This window comes from Eleutherodactylus coqui, chromosome 2 (assembly GCF_035609145.1).
Source record: "Eleutherodactylus coqui strain aEleCoq1 chromosome 2, aEleCoq1.hap1, whole genome shotgun sequence".
Lineage (NCBI taxonomy): Eukaryota > Metazoa > Chordata > Amphibia > Anura > Eleutherodactylidae > Eleutherodactylus > Eleutherodactylus coqui.
The window spans coordinates 138,291,695-138,316,444 of NC_089838.1; positions in this window are offsets into that span (position 1 = coordinate 138,291,695).

Here is a 24,750-nt window from a genome sequence, read left to right on the forward strand (position 1 = left end):
TCCCGTGAACATGAGGCCTTAGTCACACTCATGGTTTAACATGTGTATTGTTTAATTTTTATCTGGCATTACATTTGATGTACACTTTCATAGACATTGTGACTTCAATTTTTTGTATTAGCTATTTTTTAAATATGTTTTTAATGCAGCCCTTGTGCATATGTCATGTTTTCACTCGCCTTCACATACGCTTATTAATGCACAGAAATATAGTTTGGCAAGGGGGTTTACTTGCCTGCGGATCGCCGACCTCAACGTCAGGAAAATGGGCACCACATGTGTATTAAAGGCTCCAAAAACAGCAAATTCTAGCACCTGCCAGTGGTTATTTCAGCACACCAATCCTGTGTACAGCATACAACCATCCCAAGTTCACAAACTACTGGGTCCCTGTTACTAACCCCCACCTGGGGCATCTAGAGGGTGTCCTTTGTCAGACCGGGTGACAGGTCCCACACTGGTCTGCACCTAGACCTCAAGTTCTTGAAGTGTTTTTTTCATACCACCTCTGACTGGTCCACATGGGACCACAGGTTAGCAGCCCTTCAGCTCCACTTAGCTATCACTTTTCCTGAGTGTGACAGGAACTGGCTCTTTTGTATCTCACCTCCTGCCACACCCAGGGTGTTACCTGAAGAAAAGAAGCCAGAGTGTTATCAGAATGCCTGTCTAGTAGCTCCTGCAGGCCATTCTGATACTGCATTCCTACAATCGTTATATACAGTATGTATAACTGTACATGACTTCATATACAGAAATTGTTATTTATTGCTATATTGAACAGTTTTATGCCTGTTATACTTGCAGGGCTGGGAAAAGGGGTAGGCAAAGTTAGGTACTCACCTAGGGTGCCACCTTTTTACAGGTGGGGGGCAATTTTATTGAAAAGGGAAAACTCCTGCACTGCTCAGCTTTACAAACAATGAGCACTTCCATCACTGATACAAGCTTTCATTGCTAAAGGAGGCCCACCCTGCACTGTATCCCGACACCACCCATTGTCTGGATGTAGCATAGTGCTCCTAGCTAGAGATGAGCGAGCGTACTCATCCGAGCTTGATGCTCGTTCGAGTATTAGGGTACTCGAGATGCTCGTTACTCGAGACGAGCACCACGCGGTGTTTGAGTCACTTCCATTTTCTTCCCATAAAAGTTTGTGCCGTCTTCTGGCCAATAGAAACACAGTGAAGGCATTACAACTTCCTCCTGTGAAGTTCCAGCCCTATCCCACCCCCTTGCAGTGAGTGGCTGGGGAGATCAGGTGACACCCGAGTATCTAAACTGGGGCCGGCCGCGGCTCGCCACAGATGCACGCTGACAGACATTAGGGAAAGTGCCGTCCTGCTGTAGCTGCTATAGGGAGAGTGTTAGGCTGTTATCTTCGTCTTCAAGAACCCCAACGGTCCTTCTTAGGGCCACATCTGACCGTGTGCAGTACTGTTGAGGCTGCTTTTAGCAGTTTTACACATTTTGTTTTTGTATATCGGGTGTGCAGACCATAGCGTCCTCAGTCTGCAGTCATTTTACTGAGTATAGGGGCAGTACTGGTGAGGCAGGGACAGTGGTACAGGGAAAGAGATATACAGGCTATATAGGCAGTGGGCTTTTTAAAAAAAATGGAAAAAAAAATCTTTGGGATGCCTGTGACCGTGTTTAGTTTACTGCGTGTCTGCTGGGGGTAGTAGACGCTCACTATTACCCAGCTAGGTGTTACTGCAGCCTTGCGCATATTTTCTGGCTGCACTGTGCTTTCAATAACCACAGTCATCCTCCAACAGGGAAATCCATATACAGGCTATATAGGCAGTGGGCTTTTTCCCAAAAATTGGAAAAAAATACTATATTTGGGCTGCCTGTGACCGTCTTCAGTTTACTGCGTGTGTGCTGGGGGTAGTAGTCGCTCATTATTACCCAGCTAAGCCTGTGACCGTCTACAGTTTACTGCGTGTCTGCTGGGGGTAGTAGTCACTTATTAATACCCTACACTGCTACTACTAATGAAATGGAACTAATACTGTGCTCCCCCTATACTGCTGCTTTGGAATTGTTACTGGGGCTTGTCTTGACTGCTACTATTACTGAAAAGGGCGGTTGGGCAGCATGTTACCCAGGAGAAGTGGCAGCGGAGTGTCATGCAGGCCGTGATTGTGCTTTGTTGGAGGTAGTGTGGTGTTTAGCTAAGGTATGCCTTGCTAATGAGGGTTTTTCAGAAGTAAAAATTGTTAGGGGGGGCCCACTCTTGCCGCTATTGTGGCTGAATAGTGGGACACAGAAACGGATAGGGCAGGCGAGGGGCTACATGTTGGGCTGCATCTCAAGTTCCCAGGTCCCACTATTAAGCCACAATAGTGGCAAGAGTGAGACCCCCCCCCCCCCCTCACTGTCAGCATAAAGATCGTTCTCCTCTGCCACAGCTGTAACAGCTGTGGCAGAGAAGAACGATGTTAGCCCATTAAATTCAATGGAGCCGGCAATACAGCCGGCTCCATTGAAAGCAATGGGCTGCCGGCGATCGCGGGATGAATTGTCGGGAAGGGCTTAAATATATAAGCCCTTCCCTGCAATTCATCAAGAAATGTGTAAAAATAAAAAATAAAAAATATACTCATCTAGTCCCGGCAGACGGAGTTCAGCGCGGCCGGCGACAGTCCTTCTGAACTGCTCTGAACAGCTGTGAGTAGTATTCAGCAGCTGGGGATTTAAAATCCCCGCCTGCTGAATGAGCTGCCTCTGATTGGTCACAGCCTGACCAATCAGAGGCAGATCTCACTCACACACCCATTCATGAATTTATGAATGGGTGAGTGACTGCTGCCTCTCATTGGCTCAGCGGGACCAATCAGATTGGTCCCTGCGCTGCGTGATGTACTGTGGATCTCCTCCTTTCTGCGCTCATTGCTTCCAGCTGATTCTCCGTGCGATGCCCTCTCCAGTGACCCAATTGCATGTTAGTATTTGTGGGTGTTGTCTTTTTGTTGTAATCTGATTGATATTCGTCCCTTATATATATGTTTAGTCTGTGCTGTTTGGTATGAGCTTGACAAAGGTCGTTGTACCGGCCGAAACGTCGCTCCACAGTCATTGGCAATTTGTGGCAAAAATCTCAAATTTTCACGTGATTTTAGTACTTCTCTAAATAACATAAAAATCAATATTCAGATTTTGCCGCAGATCGCAGTCAACTGTGTCTCCATATAAAAGATCAAACAATGAAATGTAAACTGGCTTTGCGTGTCATAATGGTACATCAATCTTTTACATCCCAAAATGAAATGATCAGCATTTAATCTGTGATTCAATCTAGCCTTTGCTTCATCCAAAACATTTTAGAACACAAAGACCTATGCATCTCTAAAAAACATGTTAAAGTGATATGAATCAGCTGCCATCCATAACTATAACTGCCACAACTACACTCATGTTACAAAGGAACTTATTATTTGCTTTCCTCCATCTCCTTTGCTTAGAAGCTGTATAAGACAGACACAATGTCCTGACAGTGCAAAGCATAATTAAAGTCTCTTGCTTTGACAGTAGGTTACCATAAATGTTTCTGAATCAAGGTGAGAAGAGACGCCTACTTCACAGATGAAAATGGAAAAGTCAGGAAATTCAGCTTCTCATTTTCCTCTCATAAAAGTGAATAATGCTTAGTGTCAAGAGCCAAAGGCAGCCAGATCATTTTCTTCCAGCTCTCTGACAGAAGCACTTCATGTATTCAGTTCAGAAATTCGTGTATAATTTTGGTTATTTGTTTAAAATGAGCATCAGTAATCCATCTCAATCGCATTGTTAATCTAGTAATGAGAAATTTAGTTAATCAAGCCCACATAACGAGGCGAGAAAAATGGATGCAGTCATGCACCTTTATCATATTAATGAACATTATTATACACGGAAGCCTTGCCAGGAATGCACACGTTGGAAAAATAAATAAATTAATAAAAGTAGAAGTCAGGCGAAAAGCACTCTGATGTAAGATATATAAGAGGAAAGTAAAGGTGGCATTTAAAGTACCTCTGCCATTGGGAGTACTTTGCAGAATATATTGTATTATGGAATTGCTTAGACAGCAGTGTCTCTATATTATGTTATTAACTCAAAACGGAGATGGACAGCTGTAACAATGACGGATTCTTTGTCTTCCTCATTCTCCATAAGTAGGCTTTAGCCATAGTTTTTAAAGGGGTTGCATGACATTGAGAAATTTGAGCAGAATATGTATTTTTAGAACCAAGGATAAGATCAGATATCAACCATTAAAACAGGAAAGTATTTCCTTCTTGCTTGGATCTGGATCCTCTGTTGGTTTTACTGAGCAGATTTTGTAACATGTCCATGTGCATAAGGCCTTAAGCTGGCCTTATAAAGTTTTTTTATATTCACCCATACCTATTGATTTATGTAACGTTTGTTGAAAAGTTAGAGAGCATTAAAGTTACAACTACTGTAAAAGATATCTTGTAAAGGAAATAGAGAAATATAAGGAAATTGAATAAAGTGCTTACTGAATTCCTTCTACACCACAAGATAAAATATTTGTTAGCAGAATAAGGATTCAGGACAATTTGGCAATAATTAACTAGGTTAAACTATGAGTATGGCTCAAGAGCAGAGGATAGAGGGAAAGTATATACAGCACAAGGATATGTTGTGGAACTTAGTATCTCTTCCCCTGGTTGAATGTGATGGAAGTATGTCCTTCAACTGTACTATGTTACTACACAAGTACAACGTACCTGAACTAGTAACAAAAATAGCATTACTCTCAAAGAAAACATTGCTGGTGTTAAGTTTGTTAAAGGCCAACTTTTTGTTTAAATTAGAAACCATTGTTTAGCAAGACTAAACACATGTGATCCAGCAACTATAGAATACAATATTTAATCAGAATTTATTTAATCCATCCACTTTTTTACTTAAAGAAAATCTCTTGGTTGTCTCTTACTGGTTACTTGATTAAGAGGCTTTTTTCAAAATGATTATCAAAGTATAATTAGAATCTGAATTGCTAAAATTACTGCCGTTAGGTGGAAGACCTTTTGATGACAACATCCAAGTTTCTTTATTCCCTATGGGTGACTTGCACACTAATTAGCAGATTTAGAATTCTGGATACAGCATGCCAGAATATGCAAATAAACTTCAGTTAGCTTTCAGCCGAACATGCTGATCCTTATTTTTTCTGATCTCCTTTATTAGGGCACTATTCGGCGAACCCCATACCCATTAGGCAGTTGGTTGATCTCTCCATAATTGGCAGATTTAGTTATTTTTGGCTGGTATGGGGAAAGTTGAAGCTACACATAGACTTTTATCTTACATGTGATAACTACTGGCTGGGGTCACATGGGACGGAAATCTTGGGAAATGACTACACCCAAAAAATGCAAGATTTCCGCAGGATAAGCTCAGCTTCAAAATCCGTTGCCTTTAGCAACAGGTTTTGGAGCAGTTTCGCTGTCTGCATTTCCACTGTGGCCATCTCTCCCTATAGAGAGAAGAGAGATCGCTGCAGAAATGAAAAAGGAATTGACATGCTGCGTCTTTGTTTTCCTCGTCACATGTCTGTTTCCGCGCAGCTTGGCCGCAGTGTGTGGACGAGATTTTTGCAAAATCTCATCCACTTTTCTGGCTAATCCCAGGACTAGGAACCGCGAGCGGAACTTCCGTGCAGACATTTCGCACGGAAATTCCGTGGCAATTCAGCTCCATGTGAACCCAGGCTCAAGTGTATCCCACACATGACTTGCATGCAGCTTTTTCATACTATGTCTTTCAGTTGCATGAAAATCTAAAAATAAATGCATGCAAATGCAATTGGATGTTTTGCTATGGATTGCAATTGCACTTATTGAACTTAAAATATCTGTATAATCCCAGCCTGAAGGTTTTCATAGAAGTCTGAATATAATAATGGACTTGGAGATCTGTAGCAAATTTGGCTTTTTGTTCTGCAGTATGTTTTAATATTTGATCACTCATGTGCATAAAAGGAGGAATACAGCAATTAATAGCCATTTTTAAACCCCTTAATACTACATATCTTGTAGAATGGTTGCAAGCTAAAACGCTATTAAAAATAATGTAATAAAACAGTGCTCACCTCACCAGCATGTCCACAAATGGATGTGACTTGATACTGTGTATGGTCCGTACACAGAAAAAAACAACAGGTTCAGCAACAGTAATAGGGATAAGAGAAGATGATCCTGGCACAGGAAATTAAAATCCCAAAAAATCCACAAGCATGGGGTATAGTCACCACTTTTAACCGTTTCCAATCCAATTCGTATCCTGGCTTTCCTAGGCGGCTTACTCTTTTTCTGCCATTATACAACAGCGCTATCTGCTGGCTAAAGCCAGTACTGCATGAGGTGACACGCTGGATAGGCTCCGACAGCAGAGAGGCTGGCAATATACAGTAATAGAACCCCGAAGGATGTCTTCCAACATCGGAGATGTACACCCTTAAATCATAATGTCTTCACAGGTCAGACAGTGGTTTGGAAAGGGTTAAAATACAATGAACCTATTGGGATAATGCAGAAATCTGTCAGCAGCCAAATGTTAACTATTTGAAATCCAGAAATTCCCAGAGGGCATAAAATACATGGTAATGTATGGGGCAAAAATTAAAGCACCCAAAATGAGTAACAATTACAAGTTATATAGGATTTTGCTAACGGATTGAATAAAACCAGAGTACAAAAGATAATGTAATATACACAGTTATTGGAAATAAAAAATATCACAAATCTTTTCCCACTAAAGACTGGATCTAATTTAGAACATGTGACCTGATTAGATCAGATTCAACAAAAGTGGATACATAACCTATGGATCATATGCCACCATTAACCCTTTCATTAACATGTAGGTCAAATAATATTGGCAAAGCCATTTGGCAGATGGGTAGCTAGGACTTCGAGCACTTGGGGCAAAGATTCAGCTTGTTGCCCTCCTCGACCAATTAATGCATTAATGTAACAATGTAAGGCTACTATTTATGAATGTACTTTGTGTCTACATTGCATAGTCAAGATCTGGACATCTGAGGTTAATGCCCATCAGTATTACTTCTGGGCAGCCATGATGCATCTGAAAAAACTGAACAGCATGTTGACTCAGTTTGCAAATTGATTATTGTCTACATGGTTTTACAGGAAAAGCCTTTGTTAACCTACAAAGTTGTGCAGCTACTTAATCAATTTGAAACTGCACCAAACAGTATCTCGGCCCAATTCTCAGCTGTACCATGGCCATGCCACTCTGTGATCCTACTCAAAGCCCAGGGGTGTAGTTAAAGACCCTAGTGCAAAAATTTAATCATGGCTGCTACATTCCATCTGTAAATTTCAATGCAAAGCTGCATCAGAAATTCATGTGCGGATCTCTGACATAGATTTTCATTTGTTAGTGCCACAGATCTATATTGTGATTCAGCTATGTCAATTATAAAAATCCTAGTACAATTTTTTGACACAGAATCCATGTTAGAAAGTGACATGTCTTTCTTCTGCACATGGATTTAAAGTTCATGTACAGAAAAAATTAACGCCGCATACACAACAGTATAGATTCCCGTTAAAAATAATGAGAGACTTTAGATAAGGATTTGATGTAGATTTGGCCAAGATTTCTCTTCAAATCCACCACATACCATAGCCTTATGTGAGCTATTGGCACAGCACTAGCAGCCAGGGGTGTTGCTAGGGTCTTTAAGCACAATCCCAAGATTTATATTCCCCCTCCTTCTCCCACACAGTAATAATTCTCTTTGTGCCCCCTTCACAATGATACTGTCCACCTAGGTACCCCTGCACAGTTTTAGAACTCTCTTTACCTGCTCATGATACATCTTCATTTCCTGCATTGTAGAAAAATCTACAAGAAATTCCCTCAACAGCACAGTATGAAGTCTGACTCTTCCCACTTATGTATCTTATCACATGCTCATAAAATCATTCAAGGTCTTTCAGCTCCTCCAGCAGCACTCCTATATAAGACTAGTCACATGATCATCATATCAAAGGTACTTCAGCCCTATAAATAACATTTTCCTTTGCACTCCTGCAGCAATCAACTGCTTATTTCCTTTGACTATAGCCTGGTCTGGTTCCCCCTCCCCCATCCTCACCGCAACTAGGGGCACATGCCCCACCTGCCTCCCCTTAGCTATGCTCCTGCCATTTGTTCCTGAAAATTGATATCATGTAAAACACTTCGCATAAAAACAATAAGAAACCAGAACACCAACCCACAACTTCCAGGTCTTGGAGCATGGATTTGTCTTGGCACCAAATGGGATTGAGAGAAAACAAGTGAATATCTAATTCACAAGAACATAGAGAATGAATATTCTTTATTCAAGCAACATGGCAGTATCAATAAAACACCACAAAGACAGTAAAAAATGCTTACATGTTTTGAATACTTGCTGCGTTTTTAGTCATAGCATTATTCCTGTCTAACCCATTACCACAATCACATTGCAAACCACCAATGAAAAAGCATTAAAAAAAAATCACATGACTAGCTGTAAGAAAAGCATACCAGTGCACATAGGCAATAATCTCCAGTTGAAGTAATCAATCACATCAGCAGAGAGAGAGAACTAATTAGGTTAGTAACCACATGATGCACTAAACGTCATTCTCTCTGGGATAAGGCATGGACAGTCTAACATATCGCTCAGGTGATCACAATATTCAATAAAACCAGATTTAAGCAAGACAATAAAGCAAACACATCATTCTGAGCGTCTGCAGATAACGTAACATTGTAATTATTAACACAAATAAGACCTACGCCGAAGAAGAATCTGTTGAGACAAAAAGTTTAATAATGAAGCATCAAGTCATGTCTGACATTCATGCCCTTGGGATGTATTGTCCTCTGTCTAAACATCCGGAAGGCTTCACGATATAGTAGATAACACTGTATAATCTACCCTTCCCTTGCACATTATATGGTTTTCCTATAGCAAAAGCTTTAAATGAGTTTGTGTTACCATTATGATGTACAATAAAATGTTCCTCAGCATTAGATACTTGTATGCTTAGATTGATTTGTGATATAATTCAAGTGTTCCAATATGCAACTTTTGAACTTTCTTATTGTAGTTTCTACATACCTTGCATAAGATACACTGCACAATGTATATAATGTGACCTGAATTGCAGTTAATATATTATATAGCCATGTCATATTTGTGGGTGATGTAAGTACCAAACTGGGTGACAATACATTATGGTCCTTTCACACAAGCTGATTATCAGGCAAACATGCTTTCGCCCAACAATCAGGCAACACAAAAAGGAGCAACAATCAGCTGATGAATGAGCCAGTGCTCATTTGTTGGGTGATTGTTCAGAAACCATAAAAACCTTTGTTGATTGTGCATCTCTTTGTGTAAATGAGCAGGTGTACAGCCAGCCTATAGGGACGATTGAATGTAAATACAATCCTTTGCCCCATAAGCTAATCCTCAGCCTCACGTAAAATTAAATGAGTGCCAATTGACATTTTGATCCATGCTTGTTAGATTGGATGAGAACTCAACCAGTCTGAAAGGATCATTACCCACAATGGGTGCTCTTTGTGATAGGATTATACATCCTTGTTTCAAGATTTGTTCCAACTTATCGATATTTAATATGGACAAATATTTCAATGCAATTTTTCTGATTCTATGAAATTGAGGATGATACAGCCAAACAAAGACTGGTATATTTTTGTCCTTTGTAGTCCAATATTATTTATTATCATTCAACAAATCTATAGATTTTTTTATTCACTATGTTCTTTGCCTGATCCAAAAGCCAGTTTGAATATTACCTCTTATGTAAACATGCACATATATTAGCTGACTCTTATAATTTCAGCTTCTCGTGAGCAATTCAACTTAGCCCTGGTTCGTTAGCCAACAGAGATTTCATGAACCATATTCCTGAAGTGTTTGCTGCAAACCTACAGTATAATGTTGCTAGCTATAGCTTTTCCAAAAGTGGATGTCCGGATCACTTCGTCTAGTATTCCTATCAGGTTGAAATCCAAAAGAGACATCTGGCTTGGGACCATCTAATAGGTAAACTGCAACTGATATTGATTAGAGTTCATTTTATAAACTCTGGTATGGCAATAACCCCACCTCCAAATAAGGCGCAGGTACCGTGTTTACCTGAAAATAAGACAGTGTCTTATATTAATTTTTGTTCAAAAAGGTTTAACTCTTTTACATGTATAGCTGCCTGGACACTATTTAAATTGATTTTTTTAAATTAACTGTTAGCAGGGCTTAATTTTGGAGTACGGCTTATATTTCAAGCATCCTCAAAAAGCCTGAAAAATCATTTTGCATCCTCAAAAATTCTGAAAAATCATGCTATGTCTTATTTTCAGGGTATGTCTTATTTTCAGGGAAACAGGGTAATTAATGTATCTGCCATACCAGAGAATGCAATTCACAAATGGATTATTAACACATAAAAGTATTAGCCCCTCCCACATTGATATGACTAAATATTTGCAACGCATCTGGACTCATTTCAGTTGTAAATAATACAAACTATCAAATCTGAAGAAACTGTGAGCTAACACATACAAACTCATATAATCAACATAAAGTCATTGTATTTTTAGATGATGTTGCACAGCATTCAAAGACACTGAGTGGGGGATATAGGTATACATTGATGGCATATTACAACTAAGAAGATGACTCTTGGGCGCTAAAGCTCCTGACAGCTGTCCCAACTATTTAGTCATTCACTGAATGAAGGTAGAGTGTCCGCGACCTCCATTCACAATGAGCAGGCAGTCGTTTAGGGATGAATAACTGCCTGTTTACACTGGAAAAAAAAGTCTCATTAGTCACTTCATTTCAGTGAGCTAAAACAAAGTGACTAGTGACTAATAAGCAATTTCTCACTCAGTGTCCTGTATGGTCCCATTTTTGCATGTGTCAACTATTGATCAAAATTGTTTGTTTGAACAATTTTTGGGGGCGATAGTTGGCCTGTGTACCCTAATTAATTAGTAATTATATGACCAATATGTCACAGCTATCCTGTATCTAGCCAGAGACCTGTTGAACAGGGAGGCTGCAAGAACAAATTTATCACTCACAAGCCTCTCCTTCTGCAAGCCTATGCCAGATACAGTGGGTTGCATGGGGAGAGGGAATATACTATTATATGTTTTGGGCAGGGAATATGGGCATTGTTGTATTTGCCACCAGTACATGGTTTGCCTTGTATTGTGTCAACACTCCCAAGGCTAAAGGCCCATTTACACCAGCCAATGATCGCTAAAAAATTCGCTAATCGGCAAACGTTTTAGTGATCATTGACTCGTCTAAACGTGCACCCATCGTGCACTTTTCGTGCACTGCTAGCTGATCGTTAAATTCAGTCCAACCTAAAAATCGTTGGTTAGTCTTATCAGAAGTTCTTCATGGGGAATGCTGATGGCATTGTTTACCCCTGGAGAACAAAGGATCTGGGCGCAGATAATAGCCTTGGGCTATTAACTGCATTTCAGGGAAGGCTTCATCTGCACACTTAATTGGTACTTAAGTAGCTGAGTAGCTATTTAATAGTTTATGCAAAATGATCATTCAAAGCTTTCACTCAGGGTGCGTTCACACGAACGTATATCGGCTCGGTTTACACGCCGAGCCGATATACGTTGTTCTCGTGTGCGTGCAGGGGGTGGAGGATGGAAGAGCCAAGTGCAGGAACTGAGCTCCCGCCCCCCTCTCTGCCTCCTCTCCGCCCCTCTGCACTATTTGCAATGAGAGGAGGCGGAACGGGGCGGGGCTAAAGTCCGGGAATTAGCCCCGCCCCCGTCCGGCCTCTCCCCATTGCAAATAGTGCAGAGGGGCGGAGAGGGGGCGGGAGCCTCAGTTCCTGGCCCTGGCTCTTCTATCCTCCCCCCCCTGCACCCGAGGACAACGTATATCGGCTCGGCGTGTAAACCGAGCCGATATACGTTCGTGTGAACGCACCCTCAAACTGTCGTCTGCTGGTGTAAATGGGCCTTAAGCCTTCTATAATTATAATCAATTTATGGAAATGTTCTTGAAATACAGAAGTGAGATTGGTCAATAACTTTCTAGACATGCATGTGTCCCCTAACATCTTTAATCTTTGTGTACAATGTGTCCTTATTCATTGTCACTGTCACCCTTGTCTGACATTTTGACAACAATATCTTCATAGCTGTTTAAGTTTCTCAAGGTCTGGTGTTGACTGCATATAAGATTTAATCTGAAACCAACATTTTTAGCTAAATATAATACTAATTTTCAATCTTTTTCTACTAAATCTTGAGATGGGTCCATTATTTAAACTCTCCACTGGACATGGTAGAAATAATAATTTTAATTTTATAGTTCAATGCCTGTGTTATAGGTCATTCCTGTGATTTAGACTCTTTGGCCAAATCTACTACACAAAAAGGGTTACTTGTTTTTGAAAGTCTCTATGTCTGAATGCACAGACCTTCTCTTAATGGTAAGAGGGAACATCCATATCTTCGTTTCCTGAACAGAAATGTAAGTGTAAGGGTCCCCATGAATCTATTAATATCTGGAATTGTTAAAATGAGGTCAAAGCTGTTTGTTAGAGAGATGTTCACTCGCAGGGCAAGGTTGAAGACATTTTGCACCGAACAAGCATTTAAGTTAGTACTGGATTTAATTCAGCATCAGGCAAAGTTTTGTAAAAAAAAAAATGTCTGACAGTTAAAACTCTAGCAAAGTAAATATTTTATATCTAAGAGTTTCTGGAAAATGTTAAACCTGTTGAAGGGAACAAGACTGAACCCTATGGCTAAGATCTGTAGTAGCAGAGAAATTATTGTTGGAGATGAGACAATAACATTATCAAGATTCCTTACACCTGTTGTTTCTCTGGCGATGCAGTTATCTTTTGCTTCTTGTAGCAAGACTTAAGGTTAGAGCTTGATGCTCGTTTGAGTATTAGCGTACTTGATGGTGCTCGTTACTGGAACGAGCATCAAGCCGTGTTCGACCCCGCCCCAGTTTTTAGCTTTTCCCCGCTGTGACGTGCCTGTTTTGGCCCCTCCCTGCCGCAATGCAGCGCGCGTCATTGGCAAATGTTTTTGTCTGGCAGGCGAGAGACGTAAGGGAAAAAAAAAAAAAGCTCGGCACCCTGAGTCCCACATACAAAAATGCTCGAGTCTCCCATTGTAGTCAATGGGGCTCGTTACTCGAGTAGAGCTCTCGAATTTTACGAAAAACTCGACTCGAGCATTTGGGTGCTCGCTCATCTCTACTTAAGATGCATTTACACACACAGATGATCGCTCAAAATTTGTCAGAAACTCAGTTTTGAGTGATCATTTTGCATAGATACTAATGGGCTAAATCAGTCTTTTAGTACTTCGTTGTATGTATTTAGAGCGGTTGGTCTTTTCTCTAAATACATCACTATTGTTCTCCAGCAGGAAAGCGGCTGTTAACAGCTGATAACATTCTTTAACAGCTGCTATCAGCGCTGCTCACAGGTAACACAGCGTGCGGTCCGTTTTAAGGCCCATTTAGATGCAATGATCGCTCAAAAGATGTCACTCAAGCGACTTTTAACCCTTTCCAATCCAATTATTTTTTCTCATCCATTCTCCCCAGCTCCAAATAAATTAGAGCTGGTGAGAATGGATGAGAAAAAATACATTTCCCTGCACTCTCCTGAACTGACAGAGTTCAGGAGGGTGCAGGTGCTCACTGCACCGTGGGGGGGCCTGCTTACCTGTCCGGTGTCTTCCGCATTCTCCCTCTGCCTCCCGGCTCGGCGATCATGTGACCGCTGGGGTCAGGTGACACCCAGTGGTCACATGATCGCCGAGCCGGGAGACAGAAGGGAGAATGCGGAAGACGCGGGACAGGTAAGCAGGCTCCCCCCATGGTGCAGGCTCCGGGCTCGGCGTTAATGTGACCGCTGGGGGTCAGGTGACACCGGCGGTCACATGATCGCTGGCCGGAATCTCCGTGCATTACATAGCGCTAATTGAGCGCTGTGTAATGTGTAAAGGAGATGGCAGAAAGGGTTAAAAAACCTTTCTGCCTTCTCCTCGGGGGTCCTCGATGAGGACCAGCGCAGGAGTGTATCTGCACCCGATGTGTCTGATGATCAGGTGCAGATGCACTCCTGCATTGCAGTGTCGGGCCTGCCCTGATATCGGAGCTGTGGAGGGAAATTATGATGTCGGGGCAGGCCTGACATTGGATTGGAAAGGGTTAAGCTATCATCGTTGTGTCATTTACAGCACAAGATGATCGCTCAAGATGAGTGATCACCTTGCGCTGCCAGCGGAGGATGCAGAAGACAAGCGGGATCTCCCCCCTTGTCTTCTGCATACAGCTTTTTCCCCGCTGCGAGCGCCGGCTGTTGTACAGCTGAGCACTCGGAGCGGAGGATGCAGAAGACAAGCGGGGTGTCATCGCTTGTCTTCTGCATCCAGTTGTTTTCTGCAAGGAGTGCCCGGCTATTACACAGTCGAGCGCACCGTGCCAGGTGTGGAGAACAGAGCTGGACCACTCTGTTCTTCAAACCTAGCCCGTTATCATCTGTATCTAGCTGTGAATCGCCGATAAGGCTCATTGTCCTCTTTCAGCATGCTAAAAGACGACGATGAGCGACGGGAGAACGAAAACTGCATGATGTAAGTGCAGTTACACGCAACGATTATCGCTCAAAAGACGGCTTTTGAGCAAATTGTGAGCGATAATCGTTGTCTAAATGGGCCTTTATCTTATTGTCCTGAGAGGGGAGGATTTTATGTAGACCTGAAGTCAGCAATGGACAAAAAGTGCACGGTAAGTGTACGATGGGCACACATTTACACACAATGATTATCGCTCAAAAAATGGCTTTTGATTGAATTTTGAGCGATAATTGTTGTGTGTAAAAGAGCCTTTTAATCTTCTGGTTGATCATTTCTTGGTAAATTTTTTGTATTTGATACCGAAACAGAATATAAACTTGGGAATGGTAGACAATTTTGATAACAAGGAATGTAGTCACTTTCCAGTTCTTTTAGTTTGGTTCCCTTTGTAATGCTGACTAATTTCAACAAAAAAGGGCATCACATCAGGTTACAGTTCCAGACAGTAAGTATTCTGCAGAATACATGGTAGTGGGGATTTTTTGCTGCATATTCCACAGGGTATCATCTCCCAGTCCACATACATCTTTAGGACTCTTTCACACGAGCATATACGTTTTAGCTTTCTCTCGTCCGTGCTATAAAATTGCATGAACAGACATTTTTTCGCAATTATGGCCAGTGTTTTCTTCACACAACTGCGAGCGACATTTTTAGCAAAAAAAAAATATGTTGCACCCTGGAAAACTCTCATTCTGCAAAAATCCTCGGGATACCTTCCAATGCCTATATAGAGGCACCTGTAAGCTTTTCGCATCACTGAATGCTGCTAAAATACCTCCCCCTTCCTTTTTCTCTCCAGCTCCTATAGGAGTCTATGGGAGCCACCGCTGTGTATGGGGCAAAAAATAGTTCCACAACTATCTTATTAGCCACCGTGTATACACCGGCGGCATTTCGGTTGTGTATGTTCCATTTTTACTGGTCCGATGTATTTACACACCGTATATTCGCCCATATGAATGAATGCATTATAATTAACCAATGCCTCAGATGGTCGCGTACATTGGTCGGATGTAAAAACGTCGCCATTTGTGTGCTTGCGTGGATGAAGCCTAAGAGTGTTAAAATTCCACCATGTTCGGACTTCATTGAAATTGCATTGGTTTTCCAGCTTGCACAGAGGATTCCTAAGCTCTAGTGTATAAGAAGTTGCAGCTGCAGAGGAACTGATCACCTAAGAAAGTTTGGATGCATGAGCCTCGTTATTATGCAGATCTTGAAATGTGTTCACACTGGTGTCAGCAATTCGGATTAATAGTGCATTGTGGGATGTCACAGGAGGCATCACCTTCAATAAATTAATCCACAAGGAGGACCATGGGGACCAAACAAAAAGCCCAATAGTAGCACAGTTTTCTTATTATTGCTTATATTACAAAGCAAAGTTTTGGATTTTGCTATTAAAAGACTTGGTCTATCACAAAAAAAGGAAATATAAAAACAATCACTAACAATGGCCATATAGTTACTGATACAGAAGGGCAAATATGTGCACCACCTCAGCACGTGGGCAGCCAAACGGCCAAATGAGGGAGCTCGGTATAGCTCATAATATAGCCCATAATAGTTCGGTGTGCTGCCCTGCACCTCAAAAAGGGAACCACATTGGTACTGTCACCCTGGGCTTCCCCGGCGTTTAAAAGCCGCACTGCATGTGAATAATACATCATAAAAGCAAAGTATTAGTTGGATTTTGGCCAAAATACTTGAGCTCACAAGGCAATCGTCAAGGCTCCTCATGTTTGGTGAGTCCCTACACTAATATAAATGTATCACCGAAAAGGAAATAGAAAAACAAAAAATCACTGAAAATGGCCATATACGTAATGATACAGGAGGGCAAATATGTGCACCATCTCAGCATGCAGGCAGCCAAATGTCAAATGAGGGAGCCAGTTACACCTGTGGAGGACACTGATGAGACAGCCACTCACACAACCTCCTAATATAGAGGGTGGTGACTGCTTGGTGTATACTCCTACACAGAGTAGATACAAAGTGCTAGACCATTCTGATACATGTGGTGCACCATGCAGACTAACAACCTATTAATGACACCATAATAGTTTGGTTGGCTGCCCTGCATTGGTATCCTCCACAGGTGTACCTGGCTTCCTCATTTGGCTGTTTGGCTGCCTGCATGCACATATTTGCCCTCCTGTATCAGTAAGTATATGGCCGTTTTCAGTAAAATACTTGGTGAGATTACTAAACCATAGTCAGGTAAGAATGAATGTCAAAAGTATGACATGACTGTTCACTAGGGGTATAATAAAAGACAATATGATAAGTTATAATTATCATATTTTTAAAATGCTGATGACACCATTTTTTTCAATTGGTAAGTATATTGCCATGTAAAAAACATTGGCAAATTTATTACATAATGGTGACAGAAACAACAAGACCCAGAAAATATCCTAACATGCTAAAGCAGCTCTCCATTTAGTCACTTGGCTCAATTTTAAATCCTAATTCTTTACACTAATGAACAATTCTGATATAGTACTTCTACACCACAGTGCAGGTAATAAGTTAATTCAGTAGACGTGAAAAATATGCTCTCAGCTAAATTTAAATGGTTTGTTTAATAGATTTTTTCAATTGCAAAAAGAACGCTTTATTTTTGAATTTTTGAGAACAGCATATTTGAAGACCCTCTTAATTGAAATCTTGATTGTTAGATTATTTTTGTTCTCTTTTCAAAATATGCTTCACCAAAGCTCAGAACTTTTGCATAGCTCTTGTAATGTCAGTCATGTAGTGATTTAGTGAAACCATAAAACTTGGATAAATAATAATCATTAGAAATTGGTAAATATCGTATATAATGCAAACTTTCTTTCCTCTTGGATTAAGTCCATTAAGGGATTCTGAGAGCACATGGTGATTCAATGAAGCTAAAGGAACTCAATGTAACTGCATTCAATTATGTATTGTTTTATAAGTCATATTTCATATATTTGATACAACTTCACTCTATGCTACTTCAAAGCCTCTAAAAACATAATCAAACTCTCTTTAAGCATTGCACCATGAGATTTCAGATAGAACAGGAAAATAGCACAGTAGACAAAATTGTGTATCTCATGCAGTATATATAATAAATGTACCTAGAGAAATGCTCTTTCTTATCCTTCCTCTTAGCTTGACGTATCCCTTGTGGCACGAGCTGACCAACTTTGAAATAGACAACAACATGATTTTTTGTTACCCTGTTGAGATATATACACTCACTATAAAGGTGGACATATACCTTATAGTGAATGTATATATAGTACCTATGTACTGTGCTTTTGCTGGTCGTATTAGGAGCTCAACCACATACTAAATATGTATAATTTATTTCATATTTTACTACATTTGCACAATAAAGCCATGGTTCATTGAAAAAACAAACATTTTTCTGCTTCATAACTCATAACTCAAGACTCATAACTTTTATATTTTTCCATCAATGAGAGTGTATAGGGACTCGCTTTTTGCAGATAAGTTGTAGTTTTTATTAGCACCACTTTATGGTGGATGTAATTTATTGATTGACTCTCATATTAGATTTACATAACTTTTTTTGTTAGGTAGTAGGAAAAAACTTAGTAGATCTCCATATTTTTTTTACGACATGTGTTTTGCGGTATACAGTAAATATATTATCTTTTGTTCTATGGGTTATTATGATTGTGGTACTTACAAGCATTTTTAATTTTTAGATTTACTATTTTCAATAAATGAAATTAGTTTTTAAGTGAAAGGGCTTTTTTTTTAAATCTTTTATTTAATGTTTTTTTTAAACAAACTTTAAAAATGTTTTTGCTTTTTTAGTCCCACTAAGGAATTTAACGTTGTGATCAATTTATCACATACATAATGCTTTGGAATACTTACAGAAGCATTCCGAAGCATTATTACAAATCAATATTAGTGTACATGCACACAGACGATTAAAAAGTTGTGCCTGAGATTCTCAGGTGCAACTCTGATCAGACAGCACATGAATATCTTGTCCATATGCTGGCCGATGTGCTGAACACGGCATATTAACATATGCTATTCTCATCTGAAAATCACGCAAGAATAGGACATGCTGCAAATTTTTTTATTTGGGCTATTCGTCTGAGTAAAAAATATCCCATGTGCATACACGCATTCAGATGATTGGTGATATTTCCATCGCATTTTCAGACCAATGTTTGGATCTGAAAATCGGGCTGAAAGAAGCCCATATGTATCCATCCTTACACTAACAGGTATCCATTAACCTCCCCCCAATCCCACCCACTAATGAAACTCTTTGGAAGTTAAGTGTTGAGTTACAGTTCCCTTCAATCCCAGCTGTTAGAGCAGGACGTTGACTATAGGATATATCTAGCACCGTGAAGTGATGGTTTGGGTATAGCATCTTTGCCTGCACCATCACTGTAATGTAAAAGGATGGTGGTTTGCAGAATGAAGGGTAAAGAAAGTAATTAAATCAGTCGCTACCAAGTTGTAAGGAAAACTGGAACTTCCACCAGGAGTTGAAGGTTTGCAGTTGTTGAGGCATACTGAGAGTTATAATTCCCCAGCAGATGAAGGGTAAGAAATGGCAGGAATTGGAAAATTGTATTTTCTTTATATCCTATTTCTATAAAGAGGGCATATAGTTTTTTTTAGCAGCCTACTGTGGTGCAATAATCCTCTTGCCATGCTGCCACTACACTTTACAGCCAGGTCAGGTCCAGGATGTGGACGGGCACTGGGGATGTACCACATGTTCACACAGCAGAAGGCAGCAAGAAGCTTCAAGATGATAGGTTTTTGGAGACCCAGTGACATTGAGGAGATAGGGCCCTGCTGTGCCTACAATATATCACAATCTCAAGCAACTATAATGCATCTACATAATAAACTTGGGTATCTCCAAGAGACATCCTGGGTAAGCTCCTCCCTTGTATTAACAATGTATATTTTAGGAATTTAAAATTGTATGAGTAAATTGATCCTTTCGTGAGGAATGGGAATCTGATTTCTTTTTTTAGTGCTATACTGAAAGAAGAAAATATAACTGAGAGTCTAGTGAAAGATTCTCTTCAAGTACTAAAAAACTTTCAGACATCAGAAAAGCTATTGAAAGGACAATTGCAACATCAAATGTGCCGCAAATGTCAATGGCTATAACACAATATAATGTACATGGCTTAACAGTCTCAAAAGCATTCAACAAAAAAAAATGGTCCCCCTGGGAAAGCCTTGTTTGCAAAGACATGAAGAAATCACTGCAGGGCAAAGATGTGACAGCCATGTGGCTGTTAAGTCTAAAATGGCAGTTTTCGACTTGAATGCTAAGTAGTATGCATATTATAAATCAATAAGTGTAAGTTTACCTTATAAATCCACTGTAAATGTTTTTCAGTAATAAGAACTGTCAACCTTCACAGGAGGATGAGCCAATGAAAGGGCATATTCCAGAAAATAAAGATAAAGCCTGGACAAAGACATCTTGCCTCTTCTGAAAGCAACAATGGCATAATTACATGAGCTTTCCCAGCAAGATCATATATTACCTATCTATAGAATAATTGGTAAATATATGATCGCTGGAAGCCCTGCTGAGTCCAAAATCCTTTGTGTGAAAATCCCTTTAAAGCTTCCTTCGCGGCACACTAGTTTCATTAGTAATTTGTACTAGTATTTGTAATCCAATGGGAAATGTTTGCCATTATGACACACTTATATCTGCACAATAGAAGTCTCCTGTTTTTTGGTATATAATAACTTTCTGGCTGCCAACCTCCTAAAGAGATTTTGTTACCATATTTATGCAGCCCTCTCTTAAGGCACCATATAATAGTGACGGAGACCTAGGGTGCAGCGCCAGCCACTCATTTTGTTATCTTTCGTAATTTACATACAAACTTGAGTTTCTGTGTTGTAGCATGAGCATAGCCTGTAGTCCTCTCTATGTTTTGCTTGTGCTAGTGCTATGTAGGACATTCATGAGTTGTCCTTACCACTGATGATTGACAGCTTTCTTTATATACACATTACTAGACAGTGCCAATTATCTGCGGAAGCTGCAAATATGGTTTTAGGAAAGTGCAGAGTATACGCCAAGCAGCCACCCCCTCTATATCAAGAGATAGTGTGAGTGGCTGCCTCTTCGGTGTCCTGCACAGGTGTAATTCGCTCCTCCATTTGGTAGTCAGCTACCTGCATGGTGAGAGGAGGATGCATCTATATGCACTCCTTACTCAGTAAGTAATGGCCATTTTCTGTGATTGTTTTTAATTTTTTCTTATATTTCCCCTTCTGTGATGCATTTATATTAGTGTAGGGACCCACTACAATGCAAGGAATGTGAAGTGGTTAGTGGGCTAATGTATCTTGGCCAACATCCAACCTATGCCTTGCATTTATTATCTATCATTTACATGCAGTGTGGCTTTAAGACTCCAGGGAAAGCCCAGGGTGGCAGTACCAATGTGGTTCAATGATGGAAGTGCAGGGCAACCCGCCGAATTATCATGGCATCAATAATAGGTTGCTGGTCTGCATGGTGAACTACATGTATCAGAATGGTCTGGCACCCTGTATCCACTGTGTGGGAGTGTACACCAAGCAGCCACCCCCCTCATTATCAAGAGGCAGTGTGAGTGGCTGTCTTATCTGTGTCTTGCACAGGTGTTATTCGCTCCTCCATTTGATAGTCAGCAACCTGCATGGTGAGAGGATGCATCTATATGCACTCCTCACTCAGTTTATTTCCCCTTCTGTGATGCATTTATATTAGTGTAGGGACCCACTACAACGCAAGGAAAGTGAAGTGGTTAGTGTGCTCATGTATCTTGGCCAAAATCCAACCAATGCCTTGCATTTATTATCTATCATTCCCATGCAGCGTGGCTTTAAGACTCCAGGGGGAGCCCAGGGTGGCAGTACCAATGTGGTTCACTGATGGATATGCAGGGCAACCCGCCGAATTATCATGGCGTCATTAATAGGTTGCTGGTCTGCAGGGTGAACTACATATATCAGAATGGTCTGGCACTTTGTATCCACTATGTGTGGGAGTATACGCCAAGCAGCCACCCCCCTCTATGACAAGGCAATGTGAGTGGCTGTCTCATCGGTGTCCTGTACAGGTGTAATTCGCTCCCCCATTTGGTAGTCAGCTACCTGCATGGTGAGAGGATGCATCTATATATACAAACTTGAGTTTCTGTGTTGTAGCATGAGCATAGCATGTAGTCCTCTCTATGTTGTGCTTGTGCTAGTGCTATGTAGGACATTCATGATAGGACTAATGATTGATAGCTTTCTTTATATACACATTACTAGACGACGCCAATTATCTGCGGAAGCTGCGAATATGGTTTTAGGAAAAGTGCAGAAGCTAACAAAGTAAGCATTGTGTTTAGGGTCTCTGTCACTACTTCTATGGTACTGTAATGTGAATTTTCACAGAGCAGCTTTAGGAATATTTTCTAGAATTGCATCTATACGAGAAACAAAGTTGTTATCTTTGCCCTGGTTTTATCCAGTGTAGTTGTAGTGCACCTTAAAGGAATTGTGCCAAGATTATAAGTTATCCCCTCTCCGCAGAATAGCAGATACATTTCTGAAAAGATTGTTATCCCCTATATAGGAGATACATTTCTGATCGGTGGGGGTCTCACCACTGAGATTCCTCACAATCTCGAGAATTGAGATCATGTGTCTCACTCTGTCATTGTAGGGGTTGCTTCTCCCACCACAGTGACATCAGAATAAATGGAGCGCTGGCTGAGCTCATGTGGTTGGTTCTTCATTCATTTCATTTCAGCTGATGTAAATTCCTGAGCGCTTGCTGCTTGGTTATCTACGCTGTCCCATTGAAAGTGAATGTAGCATTAGCGCGCTTGCTCAATTTTTCCTCCACTTAGTTTTCCCCTCACTGCGGGGGGTACAGTAACCCGGCAGTGAAGAGGATGGGGGATGGATGACCTCTGTAATCTTGGTACAACCTTTTAATGTTGCAGAAGAACACTGAGTGTGAACAAAGCATAATAGACATAAAACATGAACTTACTTTGAAAAGATGAATCCGCATGTGAAATGAAAACTCAAAACTTAGAGCTTCTCTGTCTATGAATTGATGCTATCTAAGCACCATAACAGGCTATGATTGGTTGTTTGCAGTGGAACAACTTCCTTTATATGAATCACAAATAATAATTTTTTTCAGTGCTGGTCTTAGATCTTAAGCACTTTCTAGATAATTGTAACACAAAAAAGAAAAAGATTAGAGATGAGTGAGCATACTCGCTAAAGCAAACTACTCGAGCGAGTAGTGCCTTATGCGAGTACCTGCCCGCTCATCTCAAAAGATTTGGGTGCCAGCGGGAGGCGGGGAGCGGCGGGGGGGGGGGGGGGGGGGCGGGGGAGAGCAGGAAGGAAAGGGGGGGAGATCTCTCTCTCACTCTCTCCCCCCTGCTCACTCCCGCAACTCACCGCTCTCCCCCGCCGGTACCTGAATCTTTAGAGACGAGCGGGCAGGTACTCGCATAAGGCACTACTCGCTCGAGTAGTTTGCCTTAGCGAGTACGCTCGCTTATCTCTAAAAAAGATGCATGCATACACAGATTAGCACGCTAGTCTTTCTAAAGATTTCCATTTATTTTATCCAAAAAAGAAAAAAGATCACTATACAGAAAACACATTAAAACCATAGTGCACAAGATCAGGGAAGCTGGGCAGAGCCCCAGCGATATGCGTTAGATTTGATTTAATGGGTACTTGGGTCTATATATTTTACAGACCCTTATCAGGGGCATGCAGCAACATCCCTTATTTGATGACTAAGGATGGCTATGGCATTGTAAACTAGATTCCCCTATATGATCTTGTGCACAATGCCATCAGCTCCTTTTTTTGTCTGACACTCTATATCTAACTGTGTTTGGACCTAGCATTTGTGCAGGCTTGTCCAAACCCTATCCACAATGGTTTAGTAATCACGTTTATATTTATATCTTATTTGCATCCCCTGCTTGTGGTATTCATATTTCTCCATAATCAGCTGGTTATAATTACATGAAATTGAATTAGTTTTTGACTATGTATCTTGATTAGACCTTTAACATGGAGTAGAGAAATATGTCTATCTGTGATGTATACCCACTACTGTCTAATCTTAGGTTGTATGCTTTACACACACCTTTTTAGGTGGTTTTAATGTGTTTTCTATATAGCGATCTTTTTTTGGGGGGGGGGATCAAATAATAAATGGAATTCTTTAGAAAGACAGGTGTGCCAATCTATTTATGCATGCATCTTTTTCTTTTTTGTGTTACAATTGATATTTGTTTATGCATGCCTGGATTGCTTAGTACCTATCTATGTTGAATCTATATCTATATGTATATATGTGGTGCCCACTAAATAGTACCTTTAGACACTCTCTAGATGATGTCAGGAAGTATTTTCTTGTTTTACCCATCACATGTATTTCCTAAATAAGACAGCAGTTTAATTAGTGAGAGTTCTCCATCCATTGATCTGTAGAATTTATGTAGCCCTTCAAGGCTTTTCAGTAATACAACATGTATTGTTCAATATCATAATTTAATAGTAGCTATAATGAAGGAACTGAAAGAAGCGGTCAAGGATAGGAAAGCATGGCGAACGACAATCCATAAGGTGACTGAAAGTCTGCCTCGACTAAATGGATATTCATCATCATAATGAAAGCAAGATTTCCTGAGATAGAGGGAGTATATGCAGAGAAAGTATTAATGTCATGATAAGCCATTGATACTGAGGTTGTATTGATACTGACTATCAATAAAGTCAGTATAATATTATACCCCTACTGTTAAAACATGTAATTTACTAATAGCACACATTCTCATATCAATGCAAAGAATGGCTTAGAGCTTTCAGGATTCTAGGATTCATTCTGCCAGTATAAAAAGGTGGCTGAGAAAGAGTTATATATTAAATTGATGGGAGCCACCCAATACAGTTGTCAATTTAAATCCCTTTATATACTTAATAAATAAGAGTTAATCTGAAGTTTGTGGAATAGTCTGGGTTATG